Source organism: Apium graveolens, chromosome 11 (assembly GCF_009905375.1).
Source record: "Apium graveolens cultivar Ventura chromosome 11, ASM990537v1, whole genome shotgun sequence".
Taxonomy (NCBI): Eukaryota; Viridiplantae; Streptophyta; class Magnoliopsida; order Apiales; family Apiaceae; genus Apium; species Apium graveolens.
Window position 1 is genome coordinate 43,912,799 of NC_133657.1, and position 16,696 is coordinate 43,929,494.

The window sequence follows — 16,696 nt, forward strand, 5'->3', positions numbered from 1 at the left end:
ATGCTATCATGGATATGGAACCACCACGTTCCATAAAGGACGTTCAGAAACTCACTGGAAGAGTTGCGGCTCTAGGACGATTCATCTCTAAATCCGGAGACAAGTGTTTGCCATTCTTCAAATCCTTGAAAAAAGTAAAAGATTTCATATGGACTGAGGAAAGTCAGGAGGCATTTGAAGGATTGAATAAATATATGGTTCAAGTCCCGTTGTTGGCTAAACCAGCTCTGGATGAAACTTTGTACTTATATTTGGCCATTTCAGAAAATGCCTTGAGCGCTGTATTGGTTAAAGAGGAACTTAAAGTCCAGAAACCCATATATTATGTTAGTAAGATTCTGCACGGAGTTGTGTTGAATTATTTGACTATTGAAACGTTTGCTTTAGCCCTCGTGATGGCTTCAAGGAAGTTGCGTCCCTACTTCCAAGCTCATAAAATTGACGTGCTAACAAATCAGCCCTTGAGAAACATCATTCGCGGTCCTAAAGCTAGTGGGAGACTGATTAAATGGGCAATAGAACTGGGAAAATTCGACATCAACTACAAGCCGCGAACAGCAATAAAAGCCTAGGCATTGGCTGACTTTGTGGTGGAGTTTACCATACCCAACCAAGAAGTCAGGGGCCAAGAAGATACTATACCTCAAGACACGGAAGGTAACAAAGGAGACAAAGAAGAAGGTGTTAAAGATTAGGAATACTGGGTTCTCTATTTTCATGGAGCATCAAAAACAAATTCGAGTGGAGCAGGGCTTGTTTTACATAGTCCAGATGGGTTCTTGATTGAATATGCCATGAAGTTAGACTTCCCAACCACAAATAATGAAGCTGAGTATGAAGATCTGATAGCTGTCCTTGGCTTAGCAGGAATATTGAGGGTCAAGAACTTGAAAGTTTGTGGGGATTCAAGCTTGTCATATCCCATATCAAGGGAGAGTTCGAGGCAAGAGATGAAACAATGGCTAAGTATGTCCTCCTAGTAAGGGATGTGATGACTCAATTCGATGAATGACATGTTGAGCACATTCCAAGAGAGGAAAATGCTAAAGCAGATGCATTATCTAAGTTCGCTTCATCAGAGATAGAGAAAAGTTCAGGAAGTGTATACTTCCGCGTTTTGAAAACATGAAGCATTGATGTTAAGCTTGTAGCCCCTATAGGGCTGGGGACATCATGGACAGATCCCATTAAGGCCTATATTCAAACCGGTTGGCTGCCAAACGATGTGACTGAAGCATGAAAATTGGTTGTTCGAGCACTGATATATTCCTTGATCGATGGGATTCTGTACAAAAGATCTTATGTGGTTCCTTACTTAAGATGTCTTAGACCTGATGAGGCACATTTGGCTCTAGAAGAAGTACATGAAGGTATTTATGGGAAACACTTGGGGGGCAGAGCACTGGCATATAAGATAACCCATTTAGGCTTTCATTGACCGGAGATGATGGCCGATGCCAAAGAATATGTGAAGAAGTGTGATTGTTGTCAGAAACATGCACCGGTTGTTTGACAACCCCCAGAGATGCTGACTTCCATCAATTCACCCATTCCCTTTTCCATATGGGGAATGGATATACTTGGACCTTTCCCCATGGCCACTGCATAAAGGAAGTTCCTGATTGTAGCTATAGATTATTTTACTAAGTGGATTGAAGCTAAACCTTTAGCCAAGATCACAACCAAGCAGGTTGCACAATTCCTGTGGAAAAACATCATGTGCCGATATGGAATCCCTCGCATCCTGGTCATCAATAATGGAACACGGTTTAACAATGAAGAGTTCAAGAAGTATTGCGAGGAGAATGAGATCGAGTTACGGTTTACCTCCGTAGCTCATCCCACAAGCCAATGGGCAAGCGGAAGTGGCAAATCGTATAGTTTTAGATGGGTTAAAGAAAAGGATTGAAAAAACCAGGAATAATTGGGTGGATGAAATACTCCCAATACTTTGGGCTTACATGACTACTTGTAGAGTCACTACCGGAGCAACTCCCTTCATGTTAGTATATGGGGCATAAGTAGTTGTTCCTGTAGAAATATTGCACTCATATCCTAGAATCCAATCTTTCAATGCTGAGGAAAAGAGGAGGGGCAAAGATTAGCCCTGAATTTAATAGATGAAGTACGAGATGCGGCGCACACAAAGATCGTGGAATGTCAGAAAAAAGCCTCTTTGTATTACAACCTAAGGGTGAAAGATAGATTCTTCAAGTAAGGAGATTTGGTCCTAAGAAAGGTCGAAGATTTTGGAGTAGGGCAGAAAGGAAAGCTCACCCCGAATTCGGAAGGGCCGTACAAGGTTAAGAGCATTCAAGGAAGAGGATCTTACAAATTGGAGACCCTGGATGGAGAAGAAGTACCTCAGACTTGGCATGCTCAAAACCTGAAAGTTTACTACCTATAGCTCGTACTTACTATAGTGGTAACAAGATTCAAAAGCACCTTGAAGCTTTATTTTTCTAGGATTTTATATCTCAGTTTTAGTAGGATTCACATTCTAGTTTTTGACTATTAAGGGTTGAACCCATTTTGTATAAGTTTTGAAAACCAGATTATATAAGTTGAAGTTATTTCAAACTTTGGGGAGACAAGTTAGGATAAGGCTCTGTTTATCTAGTAATATTTATGCCTTGATAAATAAAATGTCATGAGTAACATTTTCAAGTCTATCATATACATCTGATTTTCAGTCTTTTTTCCATTATTTAGTGCATGACCCTTAGAACTGCGTAGTTCGGGTTGATAATCTATTTCTTTAAAAAATAAAAAAATAATAAAAAAACTTCAAAAGCACTTGGAAAATTAAAAAGCGGCTAGATAAGACAAGGTAAATGACATAAATAAACCCCGAAGGGTAATGAGTTCAAAAGTTACAAAGATAAAACATAAGTCTAGAAATACATAAAATCTACTCATCCCTAGCAGGATCATCCTGATCCTTCTCAGCTTCAGTGTGCCCCTCATCCGGATTAGTAGAAGTCTCTGTATCCTTTGCCCGGGAGGAAGGAAGAGAAGTAGTGCTAGGACCAAGGATGCGATCTTCTTGCATAGGGGAGTTGAAAAGAGCGTCTAAGCTATCTTCAGTCTCCGCCTGCTTAGGACTAATAAAGTCCTGGACCTCTATCAAGACAGGGTGCTTCTTCGCCATGGCCTTCACTGCAGCATCCCAACCTTGTGTAAACTGGATGGGAAAGAGACCCTCATCATGAATATTCATCAGATACCTGAATTTCTGGGAATCCATGTAATCATCAATGAGTGTCTCCTTATCACTCCGGAGTTTGACCAGGTCTGCATGGGCCTTAGACAACTCTTCATCCTTGTTCTTCAGCTTCTTCTCAAGGAACCCAGCCCTCACTTTCCATTTCTTCATCTCCCTTTCAAACTCATCCGAGTTCCCCTTCCAAGACCTAGCTTGGTGAAGCTCCGCCTGGAAGTAGGTATTACTCTGCACAAGGGAAGCATGATTCAACACAGGTTTAAAGTGAAAAGGTGATAACAATTAAAGGAAAAGGGAGAAACATTTCCGAAGCTTGAGCTTGAGAACCTAGAAGCTCAATAGTCTCAATGTCTCTCCCCGTGACAATGTTAGTGAAGTCGTGGGAGTGATGGAGTGGTAGAACCAATCCTTAGCATGTTTGGTAGACCCTACCACCGTGTCACTTATTCTAAAGCTCCAGTTGGGCCTAAAAGAGTGCGCCTAGAGTGGAGGATCCACATCATCCCCCAGCGCGACCTCGGGGACATGAGGCCTCAAGAAGATAGGGGCATCGGGCTTACTCCTTTGGTCCCTATTCAAGTTAGCCCTTTTCTGGGGTCCCGATTCTCCTTCCTTATGCCTGTTAATATTGTTAATGGCCTCGCAAACTAAAATAAAAAAAAAGAGGGATAAAAAAATTAAATTCTGGAAGTAATTAAGTTTCGACAAAGAAAGAGAAATAAAAAATAGATGAAGTTACCCTTATCAATGGCCTGAGAGAGACCGACTTTCTTCAAAGAGAACTCTTCTAAAAGGGTCCTGGAGTCTGTTTGGCCGTTATCCGCGATGAGGGCTTGATAAGCGACCTCCTCCTCATCAGTTAACCTAATTCTAGAAGGGCTACCATCGACTACTTTTCAAAAGGGCCTACGAAAAATAGTGGCCCAATCGCCTCCGGCCCAAGTTAGCATAACAAATTCATCTCTCCATTTTGGGCTATTTTCGACATTGGAGTTACCATAAAAAATATGGGGAATTTTAGGCCTTTGACATATTAAAACCCAGCCCGGTTGAGTTAAAGCACTGTTATAAAACTGGAAAATCTTTCTAAAAATAGCGATTGAAAGAGGAAATTCATTCCTAATACATAAGACAATAAAACAAATAATATTTCTTCATGCATTAGGAGGGAGCTGACATGGATTAATTGTAAATCTTCAAGAAAACATGGAATGAATTCGTGAAAGGGGAACCTAAGACCTGCGGTTAGGGCTCCTCGATAAATAAAGATTGTATCCCCCTCTCAGTTACAAGTCCTATCCTCATGGGCGGCCGGAATAATTCTAAGGTGAGGAGGGAGTTTGTACATGGTGTTAAAAACCTCTATCCTACCATCTAACTCATGGAAAGTATTACCATGATTGTAAGAATCTAAATCAGACAGAGATGGATATTCATCCCCTCTGGTGTTAATCATGTCTATAAGAGAAGTATAAGGAGAGCGTATTTGAATGGCGGTACCTCTTTTGGAAGTGTTCATCTTGGCCAGCCTAGCAAGGTCACGATCCGCCATTAATGTTCTTGGGAAGGAGACTAGAAACCCAGAATGTGGTTGAAGGTGGTGGAGCTACGGTGGAAGATAACGCCGGAAATTGCATTCTTTAGAGAGGAACTTGAGAGAAACTTGAGAAAAATTTATGAGTGAGAAATGAAATGAGGAGCTCTACCCCTCACCACACTTATATAGTAGAGTAAAGGGAAGAAAATCGATAGAAACCCATTGAAATATGGCCCAATAAGGGAAGCCCACTAAAAAAGATGTTTCTAGGACAATCTAGATTGTTGAAATGAATTTGAAAGGTCTAAAATTTACCAGAACCCTGATCGATGGGAAAAATGACTTTGATCGAAAGTTTATTCGACAAGAGTGGTAAAAAATCACTTAGTTCGATCAGAGTCCTAGTCGATGGAAAAAGTGACTTTGATCGAATAATTGTTCGACTATAATGGTAGAAAATCACTTAGTTCGACCAGAGTCCTGATCGATGGAGAAATTAACTTTGATCGAATATTCACTTGACTAGAGTGATAAAAAATAAAATAAGTCGACCAGAATCCTGATCGAATCGATCAGGAATCATAATCGAAATACAGTGAGACCTCAGTGTCAAAAATGAGTATAAGTCGATCAGAATCCTAATCGAATCGGTCAAAAATGCTGATCGAAACTTAGTTCGACCTCAGTGTCAAAAATGAGTATAAGTCGATCAAAATCCTGGTTGAATCGATTAGGAATCCTGATCGATTTTATTTTAGACGACAATGCCAAAAGTGAAGGTAAGTCGACCAGGATCCTGGTCGATTTTGATCAAGAATCCAGGTCGGTTTTACAGTCGACTATGATGACAGATTTGAGGATAGTTCGACCAGAGTCCTGGTCTATTTTGATTAGAAATCATGGTCGATTTAATTAGATTTGTGGTCGAAAAATACTAAGAAAATAAAGGAAAATTCCAGAAAATAAGGAAAAATTCCAGAAAAATAAAGGAGAATTCCAGAAAATAAGGAAAAATTCCAGAAAAATAAGGAAAAATTCCTGAAAATAAGGAAAGCACCAGAAAAATCCTACAAAGTAAGTATATGATAAGGAAAGTGATAAGGGAGTTTTAAAAAATACCTTGAAGCCGTGTACAAGGCAAATCGTTATAAATATATAGGTCGCTCCACACTTTGCGCAGAGTACGATACCTTGTAAGGGAACAAATGAACTTAACTTCTACGAAATCTTTTATGATTTCCCAGAAGTTGGAGGGCAAATGATAGGGGATAAAATAAACCTTAATACATAATTAAGGTTGCATTAATTACATCTAGGACTACAAGTCCCATTAAAGAAGGCCATGTGTATGACATTCAGACTAAGAAGGTTAACACATTGATCAGGCCCAAGTAGGTTAACACATTGATCACGCACAAGAAGGTTAATACATTGATCAGGCCTGATGGAACAAAGAAGGCCCAATATTCCTAAGTATTTATTAATTTCATAATTAATAAATAGGGAGGATTAACAGCTCATTAAATAAGTCTAATCAGTAATATAACTCTATGGTAGATAGCCTAAAGGGCACCTAAACCAACAAGGAGTCTGATTCCCTTATTATAGGACTCCAAAGTCTATCCAAATTCTGAGACTTGTCCCCCATGTCTCATAACCTCAGTCCAATTAAAGGACCCCCAACATCTATATAAGAGGTCTCACCCCTCCCCTCAGAACTACAGGCAGATTGAGTCACGAAACACAAGAGCAGTCAAATCGAGCCTCGAAGCTCACGAAACCTAGCATTAGATACACTCTAAGTTTTTATCCATAACAATATGAAACTCAAAAATATGTTTCTCATTAATATGTCTTAAACGATAATGCTAGAGGTAATGTTTGATTTAAGCAATCTTACAACAAAAAAATTGTTAACTAATTGTGCAACATTATAAGCCTTATCATTGAAATAGAATAAACAACTGTTGTTTATTTAATTAAAATGAAAATCCTTTATTGTCCGGAAAAGAAATTGATATAATGTCTCCGCTAAATGCAGGCACATATTAACAATTTACCAAGTTATCAACTTCACCTTATGGGAAAAATTAGTTACCGAGTTCCTTCAACTAGAGCAATAACTTTTGCTCTAATTCTAACCTGATAACTGAAGCTTGACCATTAATGGTCTTCTTTTTCAGATCTTCCAAACAAGCTCGAAAATTTAAATTCCAATCATCCAGTTATTTCCACAGAAATGACAATCATCACTTTTAGAAATACCACAATCAGGCTTCAAAAGCGCTTTGGGATTGGACTTTGGTTTGACACCGAATAAGATCAAATCTTCACCTTGCCTGTCCTTTATCCTCTCCCATTTGTATTCCATGTGTACACCATCAATATGGACATAGTTCATGCTTTTACCATGTTGTTTTCAGCAGTTCTAAACATGCCTAACAACTCGGTGGGTATTTTATCTATCTCATTCATTTTGTTCACAACAAACTGAGAATAGAGGTTGTTCAAAGATTGCTTGATCAAATTAAATTGAGTCTTTAGCGCAATCTTGAAACCCAAAATAACAAGGTACGTATACCTATCATCTTTAGAACATGTGGTCCTATCGGATATCATTCTCCCATTAATGCAAAAATATAGTCTTATTATTGTCAAATCTTTCTGACGAGCCTATCCTTCGAACATCCTTTGAAGGTGCTCAATCATATCATAAGCATCATTATGCTCTTTTTTCTTCTAAAGCTCGACACTCATAATTACAAGCATGAGACGTGAAACATCGGTTGCATAATCAGTTTGCTTCAGGTAAGCATTTTGTTCATCACATGTTACATTCTCAGCTTGAAGAAATAAGGGAGGGGTTCGAGTGATATCTTTGAACCTGAGGACAATCCTCAAGTTCCCATGTTATTCAAGGAAATTATTTCATGTCAGCTTGTCCTTCTCAAGGACTATTACATAGATAAGTTATTTGTGTTATTTGTCATTTGATATCTACAATATTAAAATGCATAAAATGAATTAGTCTACAGATGATCATTAAATCATGTTCAAGTGATTATTCATATATATTCACAATATATACCTCCCACTATTTTTATCAAATCAATAGCCCTAACTATTAATTCGGAAAGAATATCTTCTATATCTTTTTTAGTGAGTCAATATCCATATTTCAGCTTTGGCTTTTCTCCTAAAACATGATTATTTAGGTAAGCAACATTTGTCAATTATATCAACTATATAACTCTTGTATAGCTTGGTGGAACAATATTTGTTCATAATTATCTAATAAATCTCGCCAAAGTCTATGCCTCTAAGTTTACAATACTATTATGGTAACTTAGTTAAGTTAAACCCAATAGTCAAAAAGTATCCACATACTTCAACACATCTCCCATGATAGATGTGAGTACTTCACTTTGGAAAACCCACTCCTTATCGATCTATGATAAGTGGCATTTTATACCACTTAGAACGTCTTATAATAGCTTAAATTGGTATCTTGAAATCAAGTATTTTGTGTATTTGATGCGTTTTTCTAGTGTTTGTGCATTTCAGGGTATTAGTTGCATTTCGGGGGAGAATTCATCAATAATAGGCCTTGGCATGTGTCTAGCATTGCAAGTGGGAAGAGATGAGCAGATTACAGTGAAGAAACGGAGCAAACAGACCATTTTTCCAGAAGGGGTCTGAGCGCCCGCTCTGCTATGCTGAGCGGCCGCGCAGGAAGCTGAGCGCCCGCTCTGCTATGCTGAGCGGCCGCGCAGGGTCGTAATTTCAGATTTAATATTTTAGACTTCTAATTCTGTTTGGCTTCCAACTTCTGAGTAATCTTGGTTTTATGGGACTCCTATATAAGTAGATTTTAGAGACGTTTCACGCGGGTTGGATCATTGTATTAATCAAGGAGCGAAGGAGATAAGGAAGAAGACCGTTTTAGCACATCGTAACGAAGAGGAAGCATATTTTCTTGTGATTCTTTATTTCATTATAACGTTGGATGCTAGTTTTCTTTACTTTGAACCTATTTACTCTTGTGACGTACTCTGGTTTAATATAATTAGTTTAGTTATTATTCTTTTGTGTTTATGTATCATGTTTTCATATGAACCCATGATGACGATGAGTGCTAACATGGGCTAATCGTGATCATGGGGTCGTAACGGATTTACTATGTACTTCTTTAGTTAGTTGTTTAATACCTTACTGTGTGATGATTGTATGATATCTAGTATTGGTTGTGCATATTCGTCTTATGTGCGTCACGAACATATAAGATAGGGTGTTAATCTCTTGTGAAGCGACGGTGGATCTCGAGATTTAGAACTTGCCATGCTAGTATAGGTTCATGTACGAGTCTGCATGATTAGTGGGTAACTCTAAACGTTTTATTCACCCTGTGTAATCAAAAGGAATAACTTGTTCTTAAATCATTATGTTGTCAATTTCTGTAGATATATAGGGACTCAACATAATTGATGCCTATTCAACTTCTATCTTAATTGTGGATGTTTGGTAGAATGGTATTAGTACAATGAAAGTTGGCTTTTATCGGTTACGTGTTATTCGATTAATATCATCTCTGTTGCATGCTAAAGGTAATAACAATGACTACTGAAGGAAGTAGTAATGAAGTTGTGATCTCATGAGTGTTTTAATATTGTTAATTCTAAGTGTTAATTAAGTGTTTAATTCTAGTAGTTAATTATAGTTTATAATTAGTTAATCAAATCTAAGTGTTATTGTCTTAACATTGAGAAGTAATCATACATTGGTGAGTGAGTTTAATTGAACATAATTAGTCTGAGTCTCTTTGGGAACGAACTAGAAAGTATTATATATTACTTGCGAACGCGTATACTTGGGTGAATATTAGCGCGTGTTTCCGCCCTAACAAGTTTTTGGCGCCGCTGCCGGGGACTCGGCGTATTTATGTTTAGTTTATGTACTTACCATCATTGGTCGTTAGGACTTAGTGATTAAGACGTGTTATTGTTTCCAATTGTGTTTCAGGTACTTTAGCGAGCATTTATGCAAACTCGTTCTCGTACTCGGAAGAGGACTTTAGATACAGCTAAGGAGACAGACGAAGTTCTTGATATTCCGGAGAAGATGGACTTTGAAGATTCGGATTCCGGAAGTGAGCAGAAAGAGCCAGTAATCATGGGTGATCGTATTGTTTCGGCAGATCCAGCTCTTATGGACTTTTCTCGGCCTAAAATTGATGACATTCAGTCAAGCATTCTTCATCCGGCTATCCAAGCTAACACCTTTGAAATCAAGTCGGGCACTATTCAGATGGTGCAGAACTCTGTTTCTTTCGGAGGAGCTGCGACTGAAGACCCCAACATGCATATAAGGAATTTTGTCGAGATCTGCAGTACTTTCAAATATAATGGTGTAACTGATGAGGCTATCAAGCTGAGGCTTTTCCCATTCTCACTGAGGGATAAAGCTAAGGACTGGTTACATTCTGAACCAGCTGGGTCCATCACTACTTGGCAAGATCTTGCGCAAAAGTTTCTGGTGAAGTTTTATCCAATGGCCAAGACTGCTGCTATGAGGAGTGCTCTTACTCAGTTTGCGCAGCAACCTACAGAATCTATGTCCGAAGCTTGGGAACGCTACAAGGAAATGTTGAGAAAATGTCCACATCATGAAATGCCCGATTGGATGGTGATCACTGGTTTCTATAATGGTTTAGGGGCCCAATCTCGGCCCATGCTCGAAGCAGCAGCTGGAGGCGCCTTGTGGGCCAAAAGCTATACTGAGGATTACAATCTTATTGAGACTATGGCTGCAAATGAACATCAAAACCTAACTCAAAGGATGATGCCTGGGAAGGTAGCAGGTATTCTGGAAGTCAATGCAGCCACCGCTATTGCAGCGCAGCTCCAAGCGTTGTCTATGAAGGTCGATTCTCTAGTTACCTATGGAGTCAATCAAATAGCTATGGTCTGTGAGCTTTGTGCAGGTTCTCATGCTATGGATCAGTGTTCTCTTGTTAATGAATTTGTTCCGTATGTGAACAATTATCAGCGACAACAGCAGCCTGTGCCAGCTACTTATCATCCTAACAACAGAAATCATCCAAATTTCAGCTGGGGTAATAATCAGAATGCTATTCAGCTACCATATCAGCAAGGTGTGAGTAAATATTTTAATCCACCTGGATTCCAGCAACCACAGCAGTATGCTCAAAGGCAATCATATCCTCAACAGGGAGGTGCAGCTACACCCACTAGTGCTGATTTTGAGGAATTTAAGCTGTTATGCAAGAGTCATGTGGTGTCGATCAAGACCTTGGAAAATCAAATCGGTCAAATAGCCAATGTAGTGCTCAATCGCCAACCTGGCACACTTCCCAGTGACACGGAAGTGCCAGGCAGGAAGGAAGCTAAAGAGCAAGTCAAGGCTATTACCTTAAGGTCTGGGAAAGTTGTTAATGCTATAAAGGAAAAAGAAGGAGAAGCTGAAGTTGGAGATGAAGAAGTAAAGCAAAAGGATAAAGCGGCGGAACCAAGGAAGACTACTGTTGAACACACTCTGTCTGAGGGTAATACAGGGGAGAAACAGCTCTATCCTCCACCACCTTTCCCTAAGAGATTGCAACAACAAAAGCTGGATAAGCAGTTCAGTAAGTTTCTGGAGGTGTTCAAGAAACTTCACATCAATATACCTTTCGTTGAGGCTCTGGAGCAAATGCCTAGTTATGCGAAGTTTATGAAGAGTATTCTTTCAAGGAAGGTGAAACTGGATGACCTTGAGACCATTGCTCTAACGGAAGAATGCAGTGCTGTGTTGCAGCAAAACTTACCTTTAAAGCTTAAAGATCCAGGTAGCTTCACCATTCCTTGCACCATTGGCAAGTTGTCTTTTGACAAATGCCTTTGCGATTAGGGATCAAGCATCAATCTGATGCCGTTGTCGATCTTTAAAAAGTTGGATTTGCCTGATCCAAAGCCCACCTACATATCTCTACAATTGGCTGATCGTTCTATTACTTGCCCAAGAGGCATAGTGGAGGATGTGCTAGTCAAGGTGGATAAGCTCTTCTTTCCTGCAGACTTTGTTATTCTGGATTTCGAGGAAGATAAGAAGATTCCCATAATCTTGAGAAGACCTTTCTTGGCTACTGGATGTACCTTGATAGATGTGCAGAAAGGTGAACTTACAATGAGGGTGCAGGATCAGGATGTGACCTTCAATGTATTCAAAGCTATGAAATTCCCTACAGAAGATGAGGAGTGCTTAAATGTGGATTTGATTGATTCTGCTGTTACTTCAGAACTCGATCATATGCTAATGTCTGATGCATTAGAAAAGGCCTTAGTGGGGGGATTTTGACAGTGATGATGAGGATGACAATGAGCAATTACAATATCTTAATGTTTCTCCCTAGAGGCGAAAGCTGGACATGCCATTTGAATCTCTTGGTACTTTTGACCTCAAAAATGCTGAAGGAAAGCTCAAATCATCAATTGAGGAAGCACCCACCTTGGAGCTTAAGCCATTGCCTGAACACTTGAGGTATGCTTTTTTAGGTGATGCATCTACATTACCTGTTATTATTGCATCTGACCTTTCAGGTAGTGAGGAGGACAAACTCTTAAGGATTTTGAGAGAATTCAAATCGGCTATTAGATGGACCATAGCAGACATCAAGAGGATCAGCCCTTCATATTGCATGCATAAGATTTTGCTGGAGGAGGGTAGTAAGCCAACTGTTGAGCAACAGCGCAGACTTAATCCTATCATGAAAGAGGTGGTGAAGAAAGAAATTCTGAAGTGGCTGGATGCAGGAATCACAGGATGGAGAGTATGCATGGACTACCGAAAGTAGAACAAGGCCACGAGGAAGGATCACTTCCCTCTTCCGTTTATTGATCAGATGCTTGACAGGTTGGCTGGTCATGAGTATTATTGTCTTCTGGATGGCTACTCGGGGTATAATCAGATTTGTATTGCACTAGAGGATCAAGAAAAGACTACCTTCACTTGTCCATTTGACACGTTTGCTTTTCGCAGAGTTTCGTTTGGGTTATGTGGCGCACCGACCACTTTTTAGAGATGTATGATGGCTATATTCTCTGACATGATTGGCAATAATGTCGAGGTGTTCATGGACGACTTCTCCGTCTTTGGACATTCGTATGATGAATGTTTGAATAATCTTCCTGCCGTGCTCAAAAGGTGTGTGGAAACTAATTTGGTGCTCAATTGGGAAAAATGTCATTTTATGGTTCGTGAAGGCATTATTCTTGGGCATAAGGTCTCTAGCAAGGGTCTTGAGGTGGACAAAGCCAAGGTTGGAGTCATTGATTATGCGATAGGCGCAGTTCTTGGGCAGCGCAAGAATAATCTCTTTCATGTGGTCTACTATGCTAGAAAGACCTTAAATGGGGCCCAAATGAACTACACCACTACTGAGAAGGAGCTCTTGGCTATAGTCTTTGGTTTCGAAAAATTTCGATCTTATCTGCTTGGGACAAAAGTGACAGTATTCACTGATCATGCGGCCATTCGCTATTTGGTTTCCAAGAAAGATTCGAAGCCGAGACTCATTCGTTGGGTGCTCTTACTACAGAAATTTGAGTTAGAGATCAAGGATCGAAAAGGTACTGAGAATCAAGTAGCTAACCATCTCTCTAGATTGGAGAATCCCGAATCTACTTCACATGATAAGATATTGATCAACGAATCTTTTCCGGATGAGCAGTTGTTCGCAGTTCGGGAGGAAGAGCCATGGTTTGCAGATATTGTGAATTATCTTGTCAGCAATATAATGCCTCCTAATTTGACCACAACTCAAAAGAAGAAGTTTCTGCATGAGGTGAAGTGGTATATGTGGGATGAACCGTATTTGTTTAGACAGGGAGTTGACCAGATCATCAGGAGATGTATCTCATTCTGTGAGACGGAGGGAATATTACGAGACTTCCACTCCACAGTTTATGGAGGACACTATGGTTGTGAGAAGACAACAGCTTGTATTCTGCAAGCAGGTTTTTTCTGGCCTACCTTGTTTAAGGATGCTCATCAATTTGTTTTAAGGTGTGATTGTTGCCAAAGATTGGGAAATTTGACGAGAAAGGATGAGATGCCGTTAAATGTGATGCTTGAAGTCGAGGTCTTTGATATTTGGGGAATCGATTTCATGGGACCTTTTGTCTCGTCCTACAATAATCAGTACATCTTGCTGGCAGTCGATTATGTCTCAAAATGGGTAGAAGTCAAAGCTCTACCGACAAATGATGCAAAGGCAGTGTTGAATTTTCTTCATAAGCAGATTTTCACAAGGTTTGGAACGCCTCGAGTAATCATAAGTGATGAAGGGTCACATTTCTGCAACCGTAAGTTCACTTCTATGATGCAACATTATAACGTGAATCATCGAGTTGCTACTGCCTATCATCCGCAAACAAATGGTTAAGCGGAAGTATCTAACAGAGAGATCAAGCGCATTCTAGAGAAGGTTGTTTATCCGTCAAGGAAGGATTGGTCTTTAAAGCTCGATGAAGCTGTTTGGGCTTACAGAACATCATACAAAACTCCACTTGGTATGTCCCCGTTTCAACTGGTGTATGGTAAGGGATGTCATTTACCTGCGGAGCTTGAGCACAAGGCCTATTGGGCGTTGAAAAAGTTGAACCTGGATCTAGATGCAGCTGGAAAGAAGCGAATGCTTCAGCTTAATGAACTTGATGAATTTCGACTCCAAGCGTACGAGAAAAACAAAATGTACAAGGAAAAGGTGAAAAGGTGGCACGATAGGAAGCTACATCCTAAATTATTCGTGCCGGGGCAACAAGTTCTCTTATTCAACTCTCGTCTCCGACTTTTTCCTGGGAAGTTGAAATCAAGGTGGTCTAGACCTTTTATTGTCAAAATTGTGTTTCCACATGGAGCGGTGGAGATTTTTGAGAATGATCCGGACCAAGCATTCAAGGATAATGGTCAGCGTTTGAAACACTACTATGGGGACACGACAAACCGAGAAGTGGTTACTGTCGTTTTGTTGTCAACTTGAGGAAGGTACGCAACGTCAAGCTAATGATGAAAAAGAAGCGCTTCGTGGGAGGCAACCCATGATTTGTTGTTACAGGAACCCTTAGAAGTTAATAACCTATCCAAAACCACAAAAAAATCAGAAAAACTGGGCCATAAATTTTTTTTTTCAGTAGCCTCCTGAGCGCCCGCTCAGCTCTGCTGAGCGACCGCTCAGGGGTCGGCTGGGAGAAAAATTTTTAGTTCCATAAAAATAAAAAAAATCAAAAAAATAAAAAAACAAAATACAGCCCATAAACCCACGACCTATTTCCCCATTATCCCATGATTTTAACCCTTAAACCCACTCCTAATCAAATTCTACCCTAATCCATACCCTATATATACATACACCTATCCCATATATCTCCCATACTCTTTCTACACTTCAACTCTCTCCTAAACACAAAAACATAAATCTCAAGCACTTTTATTCAGATTCGATGGCACCCAAGAGAGCAAGGACTATTGATAGCAACAACATTGTCCCTACTGCTGATTCTTCGAGGGGTACTGCTGTGAGGCCTGGTTTGAATGATAGGGCTGCTGAGGAGAAGTACACTAGGCTTCTGGAAAAGCCGATTCTGAAGGAGAGGGGCTTTTTACCATCGGGGAGAGATGGTGAGTTGTTACCTATGATTGCTGAGAAGGGGTGGATAGCTTTTTGTGAGTCGCCTGAAGCAGTGCCGATGAGCGTGGTTCGTGAGTTCTATGCGAACGCGAAGGCCGAGAAGAATGGGTATTCTGTGGTCCGGGGGATGACGGTTGATTATCACCCAGCGGCGATTCACCGTGTGATTGGGTAGAGACAGAGGAAGCCCACGGGGGAGAGCTGGAACGAGAAGACTGCTGAGGATTTTGACTTGGATTTGATTTGTGCTACTCTCTGTAGGCCGGGCACAGTATGGACTTTCAAGACTGGAACTAATGAGTATCGTCACTTTCCGGCGATCGCGATGAACATGTATGACCATGCATGGAATGCGTTTATTTGTGCTAATATTCTGGCTTCTTCGCATGCACATGAGGTCACAGTTGAGAGAGCACAGTTGTTGTGGGGAATTTTGAATGAGGAGTACTATGTGGACCTTGGTGAGTTCATCTACGAAGGAATTCTAAAGTTTTTGAGGGGAGCTAAGCACATGAAAATCCCTTATGCATCCACGGTTACTAAGCTTTGCCGAGCGGTGGGAGTTCAGTGGCCGTCTCATGAGCAGTTGCAGTTGCCGGCCGCTCCTATTGATTCCGGGACTCTGAATGCGATGCAGGAGTGGACCGGTGGTGAGCCCGAGGAGCATGGGCTGGGTTATCGTCTTCCAGGAGGGCGTCCAGCACGAGGTGCTACTATGGCGAGGCCAAGGCGTGATGAGGCTGGTTCTTCTAGAGCTCAGGAGGGTGCTGGGATGGCTGATGCCCAGTATAGGAGCTCACCCTTGCGCTAGGGACCGCTTTTCGAGACCTTGGAGCTGACATCCAGTGGCCAGTTTTTGGTGAGGACTCTGCATATCCGCCTCCTGATACACCACCCACTGAGGGTGATGATGATCTCTCTGAGTAGGTATACCCTGTGTTCCTTTCTACTACTTTCAATGGGGACAGTGAAGATTTTAAGTTTGGGGGTGGTAGTTAAGGAATATTTTGTGTGTGTATCATATAATTGCATATTCATGATAGTTAGTTCATATAATTGCATAATTTTTGCCAGATAGAGTTTTTTTTTTATTATTTATAGCTTTATTTTTTTATCATATCATGTAGCTCATGTATTTGCCATGATCCCTTTTGCGCTGATTTGCCGACTGATTTGTAATGTTGATGCGAGTGTAGTGATAGCATTAAAGTAATGTTGAATCATGTATGTAACACCCCCAGATCCGGGGTCG

At 40.4% G+C, this 16,696-nt stretch overlaps 1 non-coding gene across 1 annotated transcript; it reads right to left on the reverse strand.

Annotated features, from left to right (window-relative positions):
• Positions 1–10,322: 10,322 nt before the first annotated feature.
• LOC141698937 (small nucleolar RNA R71) lies at positions 10,323–10,429 on the reverse strand. Its single transcript, XR_012565433.1, has one exon. It is a non-coding gene; the product is annotated as a small nucleolar RNA R71 (small nucleolar RNA).
• Positions 10,430–16,696: the final 6,267 nt, after the last annotated feature.